Source organism: Balaenoptera physalus, assembly GCF_965194825.1.
Source record: "Balaenoptera physalus genome assembly, chromosome: 6".
In the NCBI taxonomy this organism is placed as follows: Eukaryota; Metazoa; Chordata; class Mammalia; order Artiodactyla; family Balaenopteridae; genus Balaenoptera; species Balaenoptera physalus.
In genome coordinates, this window is record NC_138885.1 from 61721675 (window position 1) to 61740339 (window position 18665).

Genomic DNA, 18665 nt, shown 5'->3' on the forward strand with positions numbered 1-18665 from the left:
CTTAGGATTTGGAGACAACTTTGGCATTGAAAGTAACTTATGTATTTATGTCCTTTCAATAAGCAGAACCTTGTGGTTTCTTGCGGACCACATTTTCACAAGGAAAAGAGAACTTATAAAGGAGTATCAACCTGCACAAATGGGAGGGGTGGCAAATCCTTTGGAGTGAAATTCTTAGGGATTGATTAAAATGTTAAAGCAAACCATTTTCTCTGACTTATCCCGTTCTGCTAGAATGAGGGGTGGGCCAGTCAGAGCGACTCCCTAGTACCCCCTTGGAAAGTCAGGGTACCTGGGCTGATTCTTACACCCATCTTTATCTCCTGATGAGACACCTGTCAATTAACAAAGACATCAAATGCAAAGATTTTGGTCACAGAATTGGGAGGAGGCTAGATCTCTGCAGGTGTACTACCACCTGAGAGTCCAGAGAAGCCTTAAGAGGGACTTACCCAAGCAGAAATGCATCTTTTTTCATTCATTCACTTTTTTCATCCCTTCATTGAATGTAACTAGATGCCAGACATAAGTGAAGTGCTTAGACAACAATGGCCAGGTCATTTTTTTTTTTTTTCTCTTTCTCTCCACACATTTCTTCAGTCTTTTTAAACAGGCCACGTAGCAGAAGAAGGACATTTGGAGCCACTTGGAATTGCTCGTCGTGTGTAGATTATCAGAATTTAATGGTTTGCATGATGAGAAGGGAATGGCAGACATCAGGAAGGTCGTAGAAGTATTTCAGGATGGTAGATATTTTAAGACCAATAGATTTCTGTAAGTTACCTGCTATGATAGGTCCATTTTCTTTCTATTGTGGAAAGGCTCTGACTTGCATAAAATATATCCACAGTGATTTCCTGTTTTTCTGATGCAGCTAGCCCTGATCAATGTGCTTTTTTTTCATTGTTTAGTATTTATTGATCATAGCTACTACATCGAGAATGACTGTTGAAATACAAATTCCTTGTATGCATGCTCAGAGAGGCTATTAGTGCCTCTCACTAATTTGTAGGTACTGGTCATTTCATGTGTCCAGGGGCTCTGTGGTTCAGTGCCCAGCAGGCAGGGCCAAATATGAATGTCAGTTTATGAAAACAGCCATCAAAAAGAACAGTAAGAACCAGAGCATCACATATTGTATTGTTTTCACAGTGCCACTCAAACTCATAACTTATTAATTTCAGAGTAATCACTGGATGAGAGAGTTTGAGCCATCTGTTCAGAGAATTGTGGAAAACTATTAAAAGAATTTACCACATATGTAATCCCTTCCACTTAATATCACACATCCTAAAAACATTCAGCTTTTTAAAATGTATATCAAAATGTCATTGTGAATGTGAGGACAATTATTTGCTTGCTAACTGCCAAGGTCTGTCTCACTGAATGGATCCCAGATCTCAAGCAAGTTTCAAAGAGACTCGAGAAAACATCACACAAGAGTTCATTTTTTATCTTTGCTGTGTTACATCCACCATATTCAAGACAGTACCTTAAGACAGTGAATCAAGTTTGCAAAGCAGTTTTTGCAAACAGAGACTTCTTGTGCGAAAAGAGTCTCGAATGACAAATGTTTATGGATAATATTGCATTGCACACAATGGTTTAGATCAGCGCCTCCAAGCTGGTGTGCTGAAATACTGAACTCTGAGCCCTAGGGATGGCTCATGGGGCCTGGAGTGACCAGAACCCCTGGTCCAGTCATCTCCAGACATGATCAGCTTTGACCATTGACCCCGATGTGCTGCTGTAATATCTTTTCCTGTGTGTGTATTGGCATAGAAAAGGTTGAGAGCTCTGCTTTCAACAATCAACTTTAGTAATCGTGCTCTAAGGAAGACATTCTGTACTCTGAAAGGCCCACTAAAATTGTAATAACTCACTAACAAAGAGAAGGCATCTATTATGACATCTCTACACAGCTGTCTGTTGTTAAGCACTTTCAATAAATAGTCAATTCCCACAGTAGTTCTCTGCCCATAAAGCTCCCAGGGACTCTTTCACATCTTTTTGTTAGTACATCTTGACATACTCTTACAGACGCACACTTTGTCGATAAAGCCTGACTTATTGACTAAATTGCTATACTTTAGAACCACAGTTGTCCCCTGGAATTGTTGCCTGCCACTGCCAAAATGCCACTTTTCTGAAAGCAGAGAAGTGATCCCTGCTGAAGTTTCAGTGATGGACTTCAACTCTATTTCAGCTCTGCAGGTGTTATCATACCTGACAGGCAGCCTGAGTTAGTGTGGAGGTGTCACTCTATGGTCATTGACAGAATGCACCAAAAGGGACCAGGGAAAGGCTTTTCAGAGTTAACTACAAAAGCTGTGATGTTCTTGTATGTAAATCACACGGCTGAAGACCATGGAAGAAAGTTCTTTCAAATAAAAAAAAATTTTTTTTAAAGGCATTTCGGAGTTGAAGATCTCCAACAGGCTATAGCCTATTCATTTCTTTCAGTAACGCTAGGAATGGCCCAATAAATGGGGATGTCACGCGATGGAGGGAGGCATCCTGCAGCTCTTGGGTAAACCTGTGTGTTCCACAATACTTTGGCTTTCTAGAAGTTGAATATGAAATACAACCCCATGGATTTGTTATCTTTGCATTTATTTTTCAAGCCAACATTAGCTTGAAAGCACTAGAGACTGGAAAGCGTTAGAGTCGCATGCTGTTACAAACACATGGGAATGAAGTACTGATACATGCTACAACACGGACCAACCTTGACATCACTATGCTAAGTGAAAGAAGCCAGACACAGATGGTCACATATAATTCCATTTATATGTAATTTGTAGAATAGGTAAATCCATAGAAACAGAAAGTTCTTCGTGGTTCCAAGGGCTGGAGGGTGGGGAGCATGGAGAGTGACTGCTCAATGGGTACAGGGTTTTCTTTTGGGGTGATGAAAAGATTTTGCAAGTCAGTAGAGGTGGTGGTGCACAATGTGGTAAATGTACTGAATGCCACTGTATTGTTCACTTTAAAATGGTTAATTTTCTCTTATGGGTATTTCACCCCAGTTAAGAAAAATTAAAAATACACATTCAGGATCAGAGAACTGCAATATTAGATAAAACAACAACACAATGAAAGAATCTGCTCCTCTGAGTGAATGTAGTGTGTTATCTCAATTATTCCATAAATAAAATAAGTAATTATACACCATTCCTGAATCCTGGAGGGAAAGTTATTTTAACAGAGTATGTGCTTTAAGATTCTCAGTAGAGAGCTTCCCTGGTGCAGAAGTTAAGAATCAACCTGCCAATGCAGGGGACACGGGTTCGAGCCCTGGTCCGGGAAAATCCCACATGCCGAGGAGCAACCAAGCCCGTGCTGCACAACTGCTGAGCCCCACGTGCTGCAACTACTGAAGCCCACACGCCTAGAGCCCGTGCTCTGCAATAAGAGAAGCCACCTCAATGAGACGCCCGCACACCACAACAAAGAGTAGCCCCCACTCGCCTCAACTAGAGAAAGCCCGCACACAGCAACGAAGACCCAATGCAGCCTAAAATAAATTTTTTAAAAAATCCATATTAGAAAATAAGAAAGACCTAAAATCAATATATATAAAAAAAAGATTCTCAGTAGAAAAGTATGCAAGTATTTTTCTAAATATAATTTCTGAAAGCTGGAATCATTTGTGAAACCTTCCTAAATAGGTGAGTCTAATTATATTATCTATCCAAGTCCCTTTGAAAGCTATGTTTACAAGATAATGAAATTATCTTATTAGTAAGAATAAAGAGAATAATAAGAATACATTCAAGAAAGAAACATTTTAGATTAAATAATAGACAGAGCTTCTGACTATATGATTCTTTTGATTACTGGAGAGTTCTCCCTCATGTATGGGCATAGAGTCTGGTGGGACATTTGATTTGTGGTGGTTGGCAGAGAACACGAAACAGGCTGTGTGCTGCAGGTCGGCACTCACGGGGAATAAGGTAGATAATTTTAAAGTTACTATTTCTGCCTTCTGTTACGCCCCCCACCAATCTCACACGAAACAAGTAAAGTTTGAAAGAAAAGGAAAAGTGATTAGAAAGAATAAAGAGGGGCCAAAAAATGTAATACCTTTTTCAACGAGGTTTAATCATTGAACTCAACTACACAGAGGAAAACAATGCCAAATGTTAGTGGCCCACCAGGGGATATTTTTCTATGTATCTTCGTGTTAACTGCATCTGATGGTGGTGAGAAAAGACGGTAAAAGCTGAGAGTCCATGCGATTATTATTTCCTTGAGGCGAGTGAGGTGCGAGAGCCATTATACTCCCTTCACACCTACCCCTCACGCCTGACTCTGAGACACTATGTAATGCTTCCACCAGCAGAGTGGGAGGTATTTTTCTGGAATCTGAAAGAAAAAAAAAAAAAGTTGAATCATTTTCCACACATTTTCTTACCATGAAGCTAGTTGGGAATTTATTTCCTTATCCCCAACAGAGCTGATGCCTTTAAGAGCAAATAATAAGGAAGGGTGAGGTGACTGCTTAGCATGGGGTGGAGGAGATGGGGAAGAAACCTTCTGATCCTGTCTAGATGGCTCCCCAGAAATTCTGGCGAGGGCAGGGATAGAGGTCAAAGAGACAATGTGCCCTTCTAGCTAATCTTGGTTTCATAACGCCAAGTCCTGCAGGCAGGTGAAATGAAATTCAGCAAAGTTTCTGTGGTCATTAACTTCCTCTGTCTTAAGGACAACCCCCCATCTCATTTGATTTAAAAGCAGTTTTTCCAGGCCAGTAACCTCTGGCAGAAGCCAGGGCTGGTGATTGCATAGAGCAGAAATAAGCATGACCATTAACCATGGCAACAGGGGAGGGTCGGCCTGGGGAGTAACCACCAATGGTAAATGGGTATGACAGAGATGGCACGAGGAATTCCAAGCTGGGACTCATGGGAGAATTCCAAGCCACCTTATCTAGCCTGTTTCCTTCTCAAACTCCAACGTATTGCTCCGTGACTCTGTTCCCCAAGCTGTCCCCAGAGTACTGAATTCCAGCAGGCCAGCTCAACTGCACCAAGTGCACAGGCTGTGATTAGCATACACGGTGGCCCCTGTCACTGGGCCGGCAGGTTGATGGCCAACCACAAGGAGATTTTTGCACCTCTGAGGAGTCCTGTGGGCACACGTAGCTGCAGACCGTGTTCATAGCCTATTGTTTTTGCAGAGCTTGGAAGCCACATCGGTTTTTTTCATGACAGTATAAACATTCATGGAGGTAAAAAGGGATAGGGTTGTCCACGTGCCTTCTTTCATTGATAGTGGCACTGCTAATTAGCATGTTATTTTTAGAGAGCATTCAGGCACTGCAAGAGCTAAATGAAATGATCATGACCTTTGAGCTAGTATCCCCACCTTGGAGAATTATCTAAAGAAAGTAGCTTTTAAGCTTACTTGTTCAAAAATGTTTATAACCCCCTTATTTGTAATAGCACATAACTGGAAACAACCCAAATACTCAACAATTAGGAGTGATGAAACAAACTCTGGAACTTTAATATGGTGATAAGCTCTGTGACAGCGAAAATTATGACTATCTGAACTGTGTAAATATTTAGAAAGCCTATGTAAAACGATGCATATTTACAAGGAGAGCACACAGTATTCCAAGCACAGTAGGACAAAATGTTACTATGACAATGTGAAAACCACATGTGAACAATGGTAACAAGAGAAGAGGCCACCCTCTCATATCTAACTAGTGCTTGGAGTGAATGAGGACTTTGTGTTTTTATGGTAGTTTAGGGTTCTTTTTTTTTTTTTTTTAAACATAAAACTGTAAAGCTGTTTTAAAGTACAACACTTAAAGATAGTATTTATTACTGTGGCATAAAAAGCATTGAAACCAACCACATGTGTTAGTCTGCCCGTTCATTTGATGTGCACTTCTGACTTATACCACAAGATCAACATAAATTTGTGGCCCTGGGGAAGTCAGTGCATTAAAATAGTATATAATTGGCCTTACCTAAAAGCAAGTGCTAACTTTGTAATGATCACTACTTGGTATAAGTCAAGGTCAAGAATTCCATAGCTGAATAATAAAACAAAGGAAGAATCTGAGCCAGAAGACCAGATCTGTAAAAAGCAGAGGTGAGGGTTCTTTGGGAAAATGGTCGGGATCATAGGAGCACAGAACAGAGTGAAAACCACCAGATGCACAGCCTGGAATAGAGAATCATCAGAGAAGCTGATTCCGAAAAGGGCTTTATGTTGCAGGTTATCATTCCAGTGCAGCTTTTATTCTCCTTAGTCCTTGTTTTCAGATTTCAGATGATAGTGACACAGCTCTCCCCCCTTGGACAGGACCTCTCTTAGGTTTTCTAGAAAGAGTTCACGTGCCATTCCAATCAGGTTCTCAACTGTGTTGCAGTTAAGAAGTCATGTGAATGCTGACTTTCAAATAAATAGTGTAATTTTCATTGATGAACACTACAGTGCCCTCGTTTATGTAATATTATTAGAAATATTTTATTTCCTATTGCTGAAATAAATCAACTAGCTAATTGGAACAAAATGAATAAGATCCTTGAATGTCATGCTTCACTGAGCATTGAACAGGAGTGCTTGGATCTAGAATTATTCATGTAAAGATTTCCTTATGACTTCAGGGGCCAAACCTCAGATTTCATCTTGCTGCTGAGTTCTCATTTAGGGGACGACATCCGCTTTCACTCTTCTCACTGTTCATGAAGTCAAATGAGAAGATAAAAGCCCTCTGTGAAAGCTGACAAAGCTCTGTTCAGCCTTAGGGCTTTTCTACAACTGCCTTTCCAATTTCATATCAGTAGACTTTTTCCAACTGTTCAAATCAGCAAGAACCATTGATTCATGAGTGATACATTGAAAGCAATTTCCACTGCTCATTTCCAGTCATTCCCACTAGTCAGCTTTTCTGAATCACTATAGCTATTAAATCAACGCAGATGCAAATGGCAGGTCTGCCTCTTACTCTGAATGAATCTAGATCACTCCTGTTAGTGCAGACTAGTGGGAAGAGGACAATTTTCAGCCAGGAAACCTAGCTGTCAGTTCCACCTTGAGTTAGTTGTTCACACACAGAATCTCGGGTTCCTCATCTGTTACACAGGAGTTACAACATCACTTGCCTTACAGAAAGGTTATAAGGATCAAATTAAATAAATATGGGGAAATGGTAATGAAGCTCTACAACATGATTTGATTCTCTTTAAAGGAATGGTGCTTTGGTAGTTAATGTGTTTGTTTGGTAGTTGGCTGCATTCTTACTACCCTTGTTCAGGTCTTATTTAATAATGTGACCTTAGGTTATAGCCAGAAAGAACTTCCTTCTGTTTTTAATCTTCTCTCTATGTTATAATATTTTAGTAAGTTACATGGTAACTTGAAGTAAGTTAAGCGGCAGGTCATAATAAATATAATAATTAAATGTGTATCTTCATTCCTTTATCACATATATGAGCACAGATCAGCCTTTAGGAATATGGAATGTTTATAACAAATATCAAGGATGTACTGTTTTATAACTTCCCTTTTGGTTATATAAAAGTATCTGCTAGTATTTCTTTTTTTTTTAATGATTGAGTATGAGAAGTGATGTATTGGAGGAGTGTACAAAATTATGTGTACATATATGCATATATATACAAAATAACTTCACATTCTCTGCTAGTATGTCAAAACCTCCTGTCTATTTCTTAGAGACCATGATTCTCACCTACAACCCAGCAAGTACTTAAAGTAAGCATTATCTCTTTGTAGAAATGAGTGGTTCTCAGCCCTGGCTGCAATTAGAGACACCTGGAGAGCTTGGGCCCAATACATATATAAGCTCCTTCCCGGTCCCAGAGATTCTGACTTCATTGGTTTGAGGTGGGTCTCAAGCATGTCTTTTTTTTTTTTTTTTTTTTTTAAAGATTCCCACATGATTATATGTACAATCAAGGCTGAGAATCACTGCTGTACATTCAGCTAGCTAGAAATAAGAAATCCTTGACCCATGATTATGATCTGGCCAGTCCATATTTTGGCCAGCTGCAAGACCGTCAGTGGGCACAACATGCCTTCGACATGCAGTATGAAATATCAAGAAAACCACAGACTTTGGAGCCAGCATGGGGAGAAGTCTGGCTTTGCCCCATTCCCACTGTTCCCTTTGGTGAGTGATCTGGCATCCATGTCCCCATCTGTCACATGGAGATAAGGGCAGCCATCTTATAGGGCAGCTGTGGGGTTTATATGAAGTAGATATAGTAGCAAGCACTCAAACATGATAGCTATAATATTTAAAATAGACAACCAACAAGCACAGGTTATCTCTGCTCAGTACTCTGTAATAGCCTAAATGGGAAAAGAATTTGAAAAAGAATAGGTGCATGTATATGTGTAACTGAATCACTTTGCTGTACACCTGAAACTGACACAACATTGTTAATCGACTATGCTCCAAAAAAAATTAATTAAAAAACACAATTTATCTCTTAAAAAAATAAATTGTAAAAAGGAAAAGAAGATAGCTGTATTGATAATTAGTACAACAAATGAGGTCCCTATTTCCTCATCAGAAGTAAACAAGCTGAATAAAGGTGGTCAAAAAAATTGCCTGGAGAGTTAGGTCTACCATCTCAATCCAATGAAAACTTTCTGGTTCTATGTATCTGATCACATTTCTCTTGAAGAGATTAATTTTTCTCACTGTCTTAAGTCTCTGCTGAGGCCTCAAACCTGACCCGTTAAGAATCATGGACCATCCCATTCCAATGACAGGCGCGTCTCCATCCAAGCGAGGCATGCCAAAGTGTACTGAACTTAGCTCTGTGACCCCCTTACCCCCATCACCCTTTCCTGAACAGGGCATGTTGCTAAATGCTGCTGGGCTAGAGCTATCTTTAAAGGACCTTTCCCAAGAGGTTCCCTCGAGCCCAAAGATCAGGAGCTGAGAGGAGATCAGTAGAGAGTACATCACCTGTGTCAGTGATGAGTTGTGCCAGGGGGTCCTGGTGGTGAGGACTGGGGTGATGGGCAGACACCTGAAGAAATCGTGAATCTGCCCCATGAGCCAGAGCCAACATTTGGGTATCTGCCATCACAAAGAATATCGATGCCAGATTACAGTAGCCCCATTCAGGTGAGACCTTGCTGTCTTCCTCTCATCCCTCCCCTCCTTCCTGACCCTAGCAGAGCCAGGGGCAACATAGTGAGTGGGGTGCAGAGGAGAGGAGAAAGTAGAAAAGTAAAGTGGAGTAGTAATGCAGAAGCCCATGTCCCCAGTCCTGCCATGTGGCCCGCCAGGTCTGAGCTGGGAAATAGTTCCTTTAAATTGGATGAGAGATTAGAGTTTTGATTTAGATGACACTTGACGTCTCTATAACTTGAAAATGAAACCCTTCTGATGTCCCCACCATGACCAGAAGATCTATGGAATGAACCCAAGAAAATGATCAAGGGGGGGAAGGGGGAAACCAACAAAACAGAATTGGGGAAGTGACGTGAGAAAAATTAATGGTACTTCATGACTGCATCCTACCCAGTCCAGCCCATATCATATTCCCATGTACATTTCTTCCCAGCCAGAGGGTCCAATGCTCCCTTGCCAGTGCAGAGTCTAAGTGCAAAGATGACTTGAAATGATATCAGGGCTCTTCTGATACAGATCATTCTAGTCCTGTAACAGCTCCCTTGATTTCTTTCAAGCCAAAGAGTTTCCTGACATTTTTAAAATTGGTACCAGCCATTAAGCTCACATGTCATATAATTTATTAAATTCTTATGATGCATCAGGAGACAGATCATTGGATAACTTCTAGTTCTTTCTCAGCCTCAAGAAGATATCACCATGTCTTTGTGGCTGGGTTGTATAGTGCATTCCTTCTGATGGGCCTGACATCCTAACATATATATGGATGTAGAGAATGTTAGGAGCACAGGCTTGGGGGTCAGACTGATCTGCGTTTTAATCCTGGCTCTGTCAGTAACTATACAACACTAGTATGTTTCTTAACCTCTCTGGTCTTGATTTTCTCACCAACAAAATGGGCATAATATTTTAAGGATTAAATGAAAGTGTAAATAAAGCCTTTGGCACAGTGCCTGGCACATAAGTGCTCAATAATGGCAGATTCCAAATAATAATGATGGTGGTGATTATAAGAATGATTATTATTGAAAAGGTCTTTTCAAAGAAAACTGTTAGTTTATTATTGGATAATAATACCTATTATTACCCCAACATCAAAAAGACCCTTTCCTCTAGTATATATTGAGGAAGGTGAATGTCATTGTAGATCCCTCCAGAGTTTTCCATCCCTGCCTCTCTACATTCCCTCTCCTCCCGTAACTCCCAGCTCCACCATGGATCAAGAATGAGAACCTACTGTATAGCACAGGGAACTCTCCTCAGTGCTCTGTGGTAACCTAAATGGGAAAGAAATCCAAAAAAGAGGGGAGATATGTATACATATAGCTGATTCACTTTGCTGTGCAGCAGAAACCAACACAATACTGTAAAGCCACTATACTCCAATAAAAATTTTTAAAAAACAACAACACTCTGTGCCCAGTGGTTAACAGTGTGGAGATTATAGACACAGATGTTACCAGATCTCCACAGATGCAAACAGAAGGGCCAAGGTGGGGCGGGCTCAGCTCCCTCTGCCTTTTACTCCTTCGTTTTCTTCACAACCACCACCATGCAAGAGTGGACAAATGGTTCAGACTTCTCTGGCGTCAGCAATACTTAAAGAGAATTCCAGAAGAGGTGGGGATTCCTTCTTAACTGTATACTTCATCAGACTATCTCCTAGTACAGTAAAAAGCGCTAGAAGAAATCAGTTCTTTCACGGCTGTCCCCTTGGAGGCACACTCAAGTTCCCAGGCTTGCTCCCTGGCACTCAGGTTTGCCCCCCTCTCCTTTTGCACATCTACTAAGACCATTTCAACCCACCAAATGGGAAATCTAATTCTCCCCAGTGAGTTGGTCTCAACTGAGATTTTAGCACCTAATTTCCTGAAGGAATATTTCTTCTAAGCTGAGTTGTTCGGTCTAGACTAACACTCCACTGGGGCTCAACTAGGGCGATGGGAGTGGACTTAGATGCCTCCGTCCACTGGTACTATTAGGCCGGGATGAGCGCTGTGAGTCCGGTTCCAATGGAGATGTCTCCACTGGATAAGCTATGGCCAAGCTTTCCTATTCTTGAGTCTCTAACAGATAACTGTTGGACCAGCCATCCCTACCCCCATCCCCACCCCACCCTAACCCATACAGTCACACACTTTTCAAGCACAAATTCAGAGGCAAGGATTTAAAACTGATGCAGAGGAAGAAAAGCATTTCTCCAGTGGAAAGACTCCATCTCTCTCACCTCTTCCCCAGAATGGGGTCCGTGTCCACCTCCTTGTGCAAAGCCTGGTTGGCTCCTTCCATCAACCCTCTGTTCCTCCTTTTCCTGTCAAATTGTGCAAGTCCCTATTCTATCAGGAGTTGTTTAAAATAGCAATTTTTCTACCTTTTAATGGCTGTTCCCATTACAAAAATGCCTAGCCAAAGCTTTGAGATTACCATTTGTATTGACCTAAAAAAGTTCTAGAGCAAAGTGCCTCCCTTTTTTCCTGGCTACATTATTACATTATTTTCTTCTAGTTGCCCTTTCGTGTAGATGTGGCATAAATGCAAAGCTCTCCACTTTAGATTTTTATTTGCTGGAACTCTGTCAGGAGATGAATACAAATTAGTGTTTACCCACCAAACACTTGCATAGCACTTCCTATGTGCCAGGCAGTGTTCTAAGTGTTTTACAAACATTAACACATTTAAATCCTCATGACAGCCCTATAGATAGGCATTATTGTCACCCCCACTTACACTTGGGGAAACGAAAGCACAGAGAGGGTAAGGAACTCAACCAAGGACACACAGCTAGTGAGTAATAGGATTCCTATCTGGGCAGCCTTACTCTGGGGACCAAGCTTTAACCAGTAGGCTTTTCCAAGTCAAAATTAGGCAGATCCCAAATTCAGAGCAGTCTTGTAAATCCAAAATCTTGCTTCAATATACTGTCTTCTGCTTGAACAGGGTCTACTTGGGTAGTCTCTGAAGGATGATAATGAGGAATTTTTGCTATAGAATTTTATTTCCTCACTTGACTTTGCTGTCAATATGATCATTTAATCAGGCCTCTAATATAGAGCACATGTGCCCAGAGGGTCATATAATGAATCCATTTCATGCATTTTGTGAAGAAAGCCATAAATTATCTCCACATAAAGTAAGCGTGGATCAAGGCTGCCATGTTTCTGTGAACATTATGATACACCCTTAGCCAAAATTGTATTTTCTCCTTGTAAATGGGGATGAAAATTACATTGTTTTGACCTTTGGATCATTGGATCTTGTACATGCGGTAACTACTTCTTTATGGATTGATCTGTTGAACAATTCATACTTTGATCGTTATTTAATGCAACTTATGACTTCTGAGAGGGCATTTATCAATAGCTTCTGAATGATTTTCCAAAACAAATGCAGATCAAAAAATAATAATTTAATCTCTTTGATGGGATCCTGGTTATTAAGACATTGATCTCCCCCATATCACGACATAGGCATTATTAGCTCAAGGTAAAGGTAGAAGAGATGTTATATACATTTCTCACACTGAAAGTTAAGCTCTCTTGAGTTAAAATGTCCCACCTTTCCACTGTAGACCTCCCTCTAAAATCAATCACAATATATTTATTAAATACCTAGTATGAGCAAATCACTAGATTGAGCACTAAAGATTCAGAAGTAAATAAGGCATGGCCCCTGGCTTCAAGGAGTTTGTTGTTTGTTGAAGAAGGCAGACTTACAAACAAATACAAGAGATTTGTATACAAATACAAAGAATATTGTGAGACAAGTATTGATAAAGTTACCTGCAAGATACTGAGGTGGCACAAAGAGACAGTGATCAATGAGCAGAATGGGTCAGCAATACCACAGAGGGGACTTCTTGCTTTTTAGCTACGTCTTGAAGGATGAATAGGAGCCAGTTAAACAATACCTAATAAAGAGTATTTCAGGATAGAAAGCTTGGCAAGAACCAGGTTATAGAATACCTTGTAAACATGAAAATACTTTGGACTCATAGTCACCATTCCCAATAGTAAGACACTGTTAAAGAATTTAAGTGAAAGAATAATGTGATTCAGTTTCCCTTCTAGAAAAGGCAGGATGGTTGCAGTCTGCTGGAAGTATCCAGAGACCAGTGCTACAGACAGGGAGATCAATTAGCAGTTATTGTAAGAGCCCAAAAGAAAGACTTTCTGGAACAAAACCAAGACAGGAGGACAGAATTATAGATAGATGATAGGTAAGTAGGTAGATAGATAGATAGATAATGGTAGATAGGTAGGTAGGTGGGTAGGTAGGTAGAAAGATAAATAGATAGATAGAAGGATAGATAAATAGGGTAAATAGGGTTGGAGGATGAAGAGGAAAAAGAAATGGAAGCTGTAGTTGAGGGGACTAGAAATTGATCAGTTAAGGTGCCTTCAGGGAATTTATCTCTGTTAACCACAAGCATGTGGAAGTCAGGTAAGCCCAGGATTGGTTAATTCAACCACGTCCTTTGGAACCCAGATTCCCATTCCTTCCATCTTTCCACTCTCCTTGCTCACAGTGTAGACACATCAACGTGTGGCAGCATAAAAGGGAGGATGTATACCTTTTTCTCAGAGTGAAGGAAACCATTCCCAGAAGCCTTCAGCAAAACTCCTTTCAGGACTCACTGAATTGAATCAAATGTGCCTGCATAACCCAATCACTGACAGAGGAAATGAGGCCACCATGGAGTGGCTTAGATCAGTGACTCATTTGGAGCTGGAATCTGCCTTTCCTGGAGTATAGGAAGGGTACAGATGGGAGCAAAATCCTGTTACTAAGGAAGAGTCCAAAAAGAATGGGAACCAGGTAGGAACTAACCTTTCCCCAGTATAAATAACCCAAATGATTGATGTTTTGGAGACTCAAAGGATAAAGCAGGCATCATCCGTCATTTTTTATTTTTAGAAATGAAGAATGCAGTTCCCAACCTGATGTTTGACCTGCATGGCATCTAGTTAACAAACATCTGAATGATGGATATTCATTCGTCTTTTTTCAAATGTTAGGATGTTATAGGATACAGACTCTCTCTCTCTCTAAATTCCTTGAACTCCTTTCCTCTTTTAAGCACGGCTCCTTCACTCTCATCCCATGGGGGAAAAGATGAAGAAATCAGCCTGAGACTCTACCTCTCAGCTGATTCACTTTTTACTTCAAAACCGGCTCATTTTTCAAACGAGATTTCCCCCAAAAAGAGGAATTTGGGAGTTTCCACCACCAGATATTTCAGTAGGAAGACAGAGCCTCAGTGGGCGTAACCAGCTCCTTTGTTATACTCTGTATAACATTAACCAGAGCATTTAATAAACAAACTGTATGTTGCAAATTCCCTCATTTAGCAGGCAACCAATTTAACCGGCAGTTTAAAATTTTGAGCCTTCTCTAAATAAGCCAACAGAAAAAAAAAATGAACAAAAACCAAAAGCTTTGCTGTGTAGCAGTTATTTTCCTCAACCTTGAAATTTATCCATAAGGTGCTCAGTAAGGCCCCTTTGATGTAACAGAAAGGTCAACTTCATTGTCACTGTTTTTCTAACATGCTATCTGTTGAACAAATCCTTTTCATTTACCTCTTTTAAAAAGTGTAAGATGGAACACACGTATGTGATAAACTGTTGACTTTCATCCGGGCCGCCCAGTTCCACAAAGTCAAAGTGATCAAAGACTGTGCTGTTTCTCACCTTGCTTTCATCTCATGGCCTCCATGGAAGATGGAGGGTAAATAGTCTCACAGAGCTCCAGTTACCAATATCAAGATAAAGAAGAAATGGCTTTCCTTTTCTACCTTTGAAATTATATATGGATTGGTGGAAAATAGACTTCAGAGCCTCCAGTACTTGCTTGCTTTCTGATTGCAAACAATGGGTTCTGAACAAGAACAAATAAATGGGGGAAGTGGGAGAGGTAACTTGGTTAAGAGGCAGTCTTGGTGAGCATTGTGATCGCACAGCCAGGTTTCCACCACCAAACTCAGCTTTCCTTTGCTTTTCTGAGTCTTTGGATTAAAATTCTACTGGGAAGCTATAATTTGCATTTTCCCAAGAACCTATGTAGCAGATATATGGTTAAGAGGATTAAAAGATTATTAAAAGAGATTCACAATTATAAGGAAAGGAAGAAACAATTTGATATTATTTCTCTAGAACAGAAATCTAAGGGGAAGAATATTCTGGGACCCTATGAAACCAGTGCTCCCTTTTGAAAATTTTAATTAGAGGGGGAAAAAAAGCCTCCGAAGAACTCTATTTTGCATGTGGGTTGCTTTCTTTTTGTCCTGCTTAAAGTCATCATTGATTTTTTTGGCCCAATTGCCCATTTATTTGCCTGAATTAACTAAACTAATTTGTTATATCAGTCTTAAAAGTAATTCCCCCATAAAACCAGTTTTTCTCTGTTCTATGTTAATATTTAGGATATTTATGAAAGTCTTAGAATCAGTCCAATCATGTGTCTCTGGAGAATCCTGATTCCGTTAGCTCGTTTCTGTGTTAAGATGGAATGTCTTCCACGTCCTGTACAAGCAAGGATCCAGGCTGGTTTGTTTTCTCATCTTTTTTTTTTTTTTTTTTTAAAGATTTATTTATTGATTGATTGATTGATTGATTGCTATGTTGGGTCTTCGTTTCTGTGCTAGGGCTTTCTCTAGTTGCGGCGAGCGGGGGCCGCTCTTCATCGCGGTGCGCGGGCCTTTCACTGTCGCGGCCTCTCTTGTTGTAGCGCACAGGCTCCAGACGCGCAGACTCAGCAATTGTGGCTCACGGGCCTAGTCGCTCCGCGGCATGTGGGATCTTCCCAGACCAGGGCTCGAACCCGTGTCCCCTGCATTGGCAGGCAGATTCTCAACCACTGCGCCACCAGGGAAGCCCTGTTTTCTCATCTTTTCACAGTAAACTAGCAGCCCTACCACTGGTTGATTTGCATTTCAAAGCTTATAGACCATCCATCCACCATCAAGCAGAATTATAGAAAACCAGCTCTCCAAGGTTTTTTCCAAAGAATTAACCTTGACGTGTCAGCAATGCAATACTTCTAATGCCAGATGAAGGAGTGCTTTGAGGGAAAATGGAGGGCAATTGATTTATCCATGTATCCATATCCTGAGCCATGTGTTTATATCGTAATGATCTGCTTCCTTCTGGAACTGCCTTCACTAAATTTGCTTTAATATTTGTCCTTGGATTTTATTGGACTGGTTGTGTGAAATATGCTTCAACATGTGGATAGTGGCCATTATATAATTTAATCTTCTGTCTCCATATAGAAGCCGTTCTAGAGTTTAATGTCAAAATAACTTGATCTCCCCTGAAAAACTGGCGTATTTATACTTGTCATTATATTTCTAATTATGTAACTAACTTGTCACATTTCTCATCTTTGCACTGGCTGCCAGGAAACTCAAATTCAAATCTAAAAAAGCCTCCAGCTATTAGTAACAATAACTCTTATGGTTAACTTATCTGACTGCTTATAACTTGGGTCTATTTTCTATTTCTTTTTTATTTGCCTTATGATTATATCTTCTGCTTTCTTCCCCTGAAATCTTTGTTAGAAAGAGATGGTATTTAAGTAAATTCAACAGTTAAAATATTTTTTGTGTGTTGCAATAATTTTCTGATTTTAAAACATAGGAAGGGTTTTATAAAGAAATTGTAAACAGATATTTTATCTTTTTCTCTGAGAACAAGGTAAAACAGAAATGAATCTGATGGATTGTGCCAGACATTGAACAGAAATTAGTAAAATTAAAGGTTTTTTTCTAGTGAGCAAGCTTGATAAGGGAGATTGCAGGAACATTTTTGAGAGGCCATGGAATAGAGGACAGTCTTGGCAATTTTTTTACATCACCTTAAATATGCCATCATTATAACACTGATTTATAGTTATATTGTCTATATTTCTGACTCCCCTATTTGCTATTGGCTTCTTGAGAATGTGACCCATGACTTAGCCTTTCCCAGTGTATATTACAATATCTGATCCATGGTAGGGCTTCAACAAATATTTTGAATGCCAAATGAGTTTTCATCTATTTAGAGGCACTCTTGTGTGAAGAAATATTGCAAGGGGTTTTCCAATTCTATGATTTCAATGAATGCACTCCAATTTACGTTGCCATAGATATCATTTCCTTAATATGGCACTTGATGCAGCCTCTTGATTCTGTAATAATTTTCTCTGTGAATGAAACGTCCAAGCATTTGTCTCAGTGTTGATGAAATGTATCAAAACTCTCAAAAAGAGACCATCATTTTCAGAAACCAAGAAAAATCACCATAATATGTTGGGAAGATTTTTTTAAATTTACTAACTTTTGCTAAAAGTGATTGTCCAGCAAATGTAAAGAGAGAGTTCGAACAATTGTTTCCATCCAGATCATTAAACCTGATTTTAAGTTTTGAGAAGTCATACTTTCTAGAACACTCTAAATGACTCTTCATAGCTTTATTCCTTGTGCCTGTTCCTGCTCTTGTCAAACTGTATAGAAATTGTAATCTCATTAAGAATTGAGGGGGAAAGTTTAAGCAAATGTTAACGGGCAATTTAATTACTTTATGAAATCTAAAATGTGTACATGACCCACAGACAGAGACTCTTAGTTTTAATATAATTTCTGTCTGCCTTCAATGAAAGTTCTATTAATGCATTATGTATATACACAAGGTGTGCATGCATATAGTTTCTTCCCCTAGAACATAAGCTTCACCAGAGCAGGGTTTTTTTTCTGTTTTGTGCACTAATGTGTTTCCAAGTGCCTAGAATAGGGCCCGATACAAATCTTTACTCATCAGACATTTGTTGAATGAATATAAGAAGTTCATGCTGAGGAAATGATAGCATTTCAATATTAACTCTATTTCCATCCTGCTGAATTTTTTCCCCTTATTTTATTTCATGGACATAAAATCATTGAGACAGGAAGCCCAGAAGGAAAAACATGGGACATATAAGCAGCTCCCAGGATAGTCAGTGCTAAGCATCCTTGTGTGATGCCTTTTAAAATTTGGAACCTCAAGATTAATTATTCCCATGATCAAACAACCTCTGGAGTCTTTCTTACCATTAAATCGGATGTTTAGGAAGGGAAAACTGCCACCTGTACCTTCCTGCCCAACGACTATCACCACACCCTATTCACAACCCTCCTGATATCAATAAATCCTTCTCCTCAGCAGAGCAAAATCAAAACAAAACATAAAAATATGTAAATACAAGTTCCAAACTAAAATGCAAGTAGTAAATACACTAAAAATATTATCGGCAACTCAGCTTCCCTACCTAACCGTAGATCTTTGAGACTTCGGAATTATTCCTTAGTATTGAAAATTCTTCTGGAAATAACTTGGCCTCAAGAGTTAAATAGAGTTAAATAACTCTATTTAAGCTTATTTTTTTCACCCTTATAAAAGAGAAGTTTCTATTGAGGTACCAAAAGGAAGGATTCTGTTGATCCTTGTTTTTGTGCCTGGGGATAGGCAGTTCTGTAAAGGAGACCTGACCTTGATCAGTTCTCCTAGATCATGAAGAG

The 18665-nt window shown here is 39.7% G+C and overlaps 1 protein-coding gene across 7 annotated transcripts in view; it reads left to right on the forward strand.

The window, feature by feature from the left end:
• The window catches only part of B3GALT1 (beta-1,3-galactosyltransferase 1), a 588569-nt gene that overhangs the window by 513367 nt on the left and 56537 nt on the right, over nt 1-18665 (forward strand). The window lies entirely within an intron of this gene.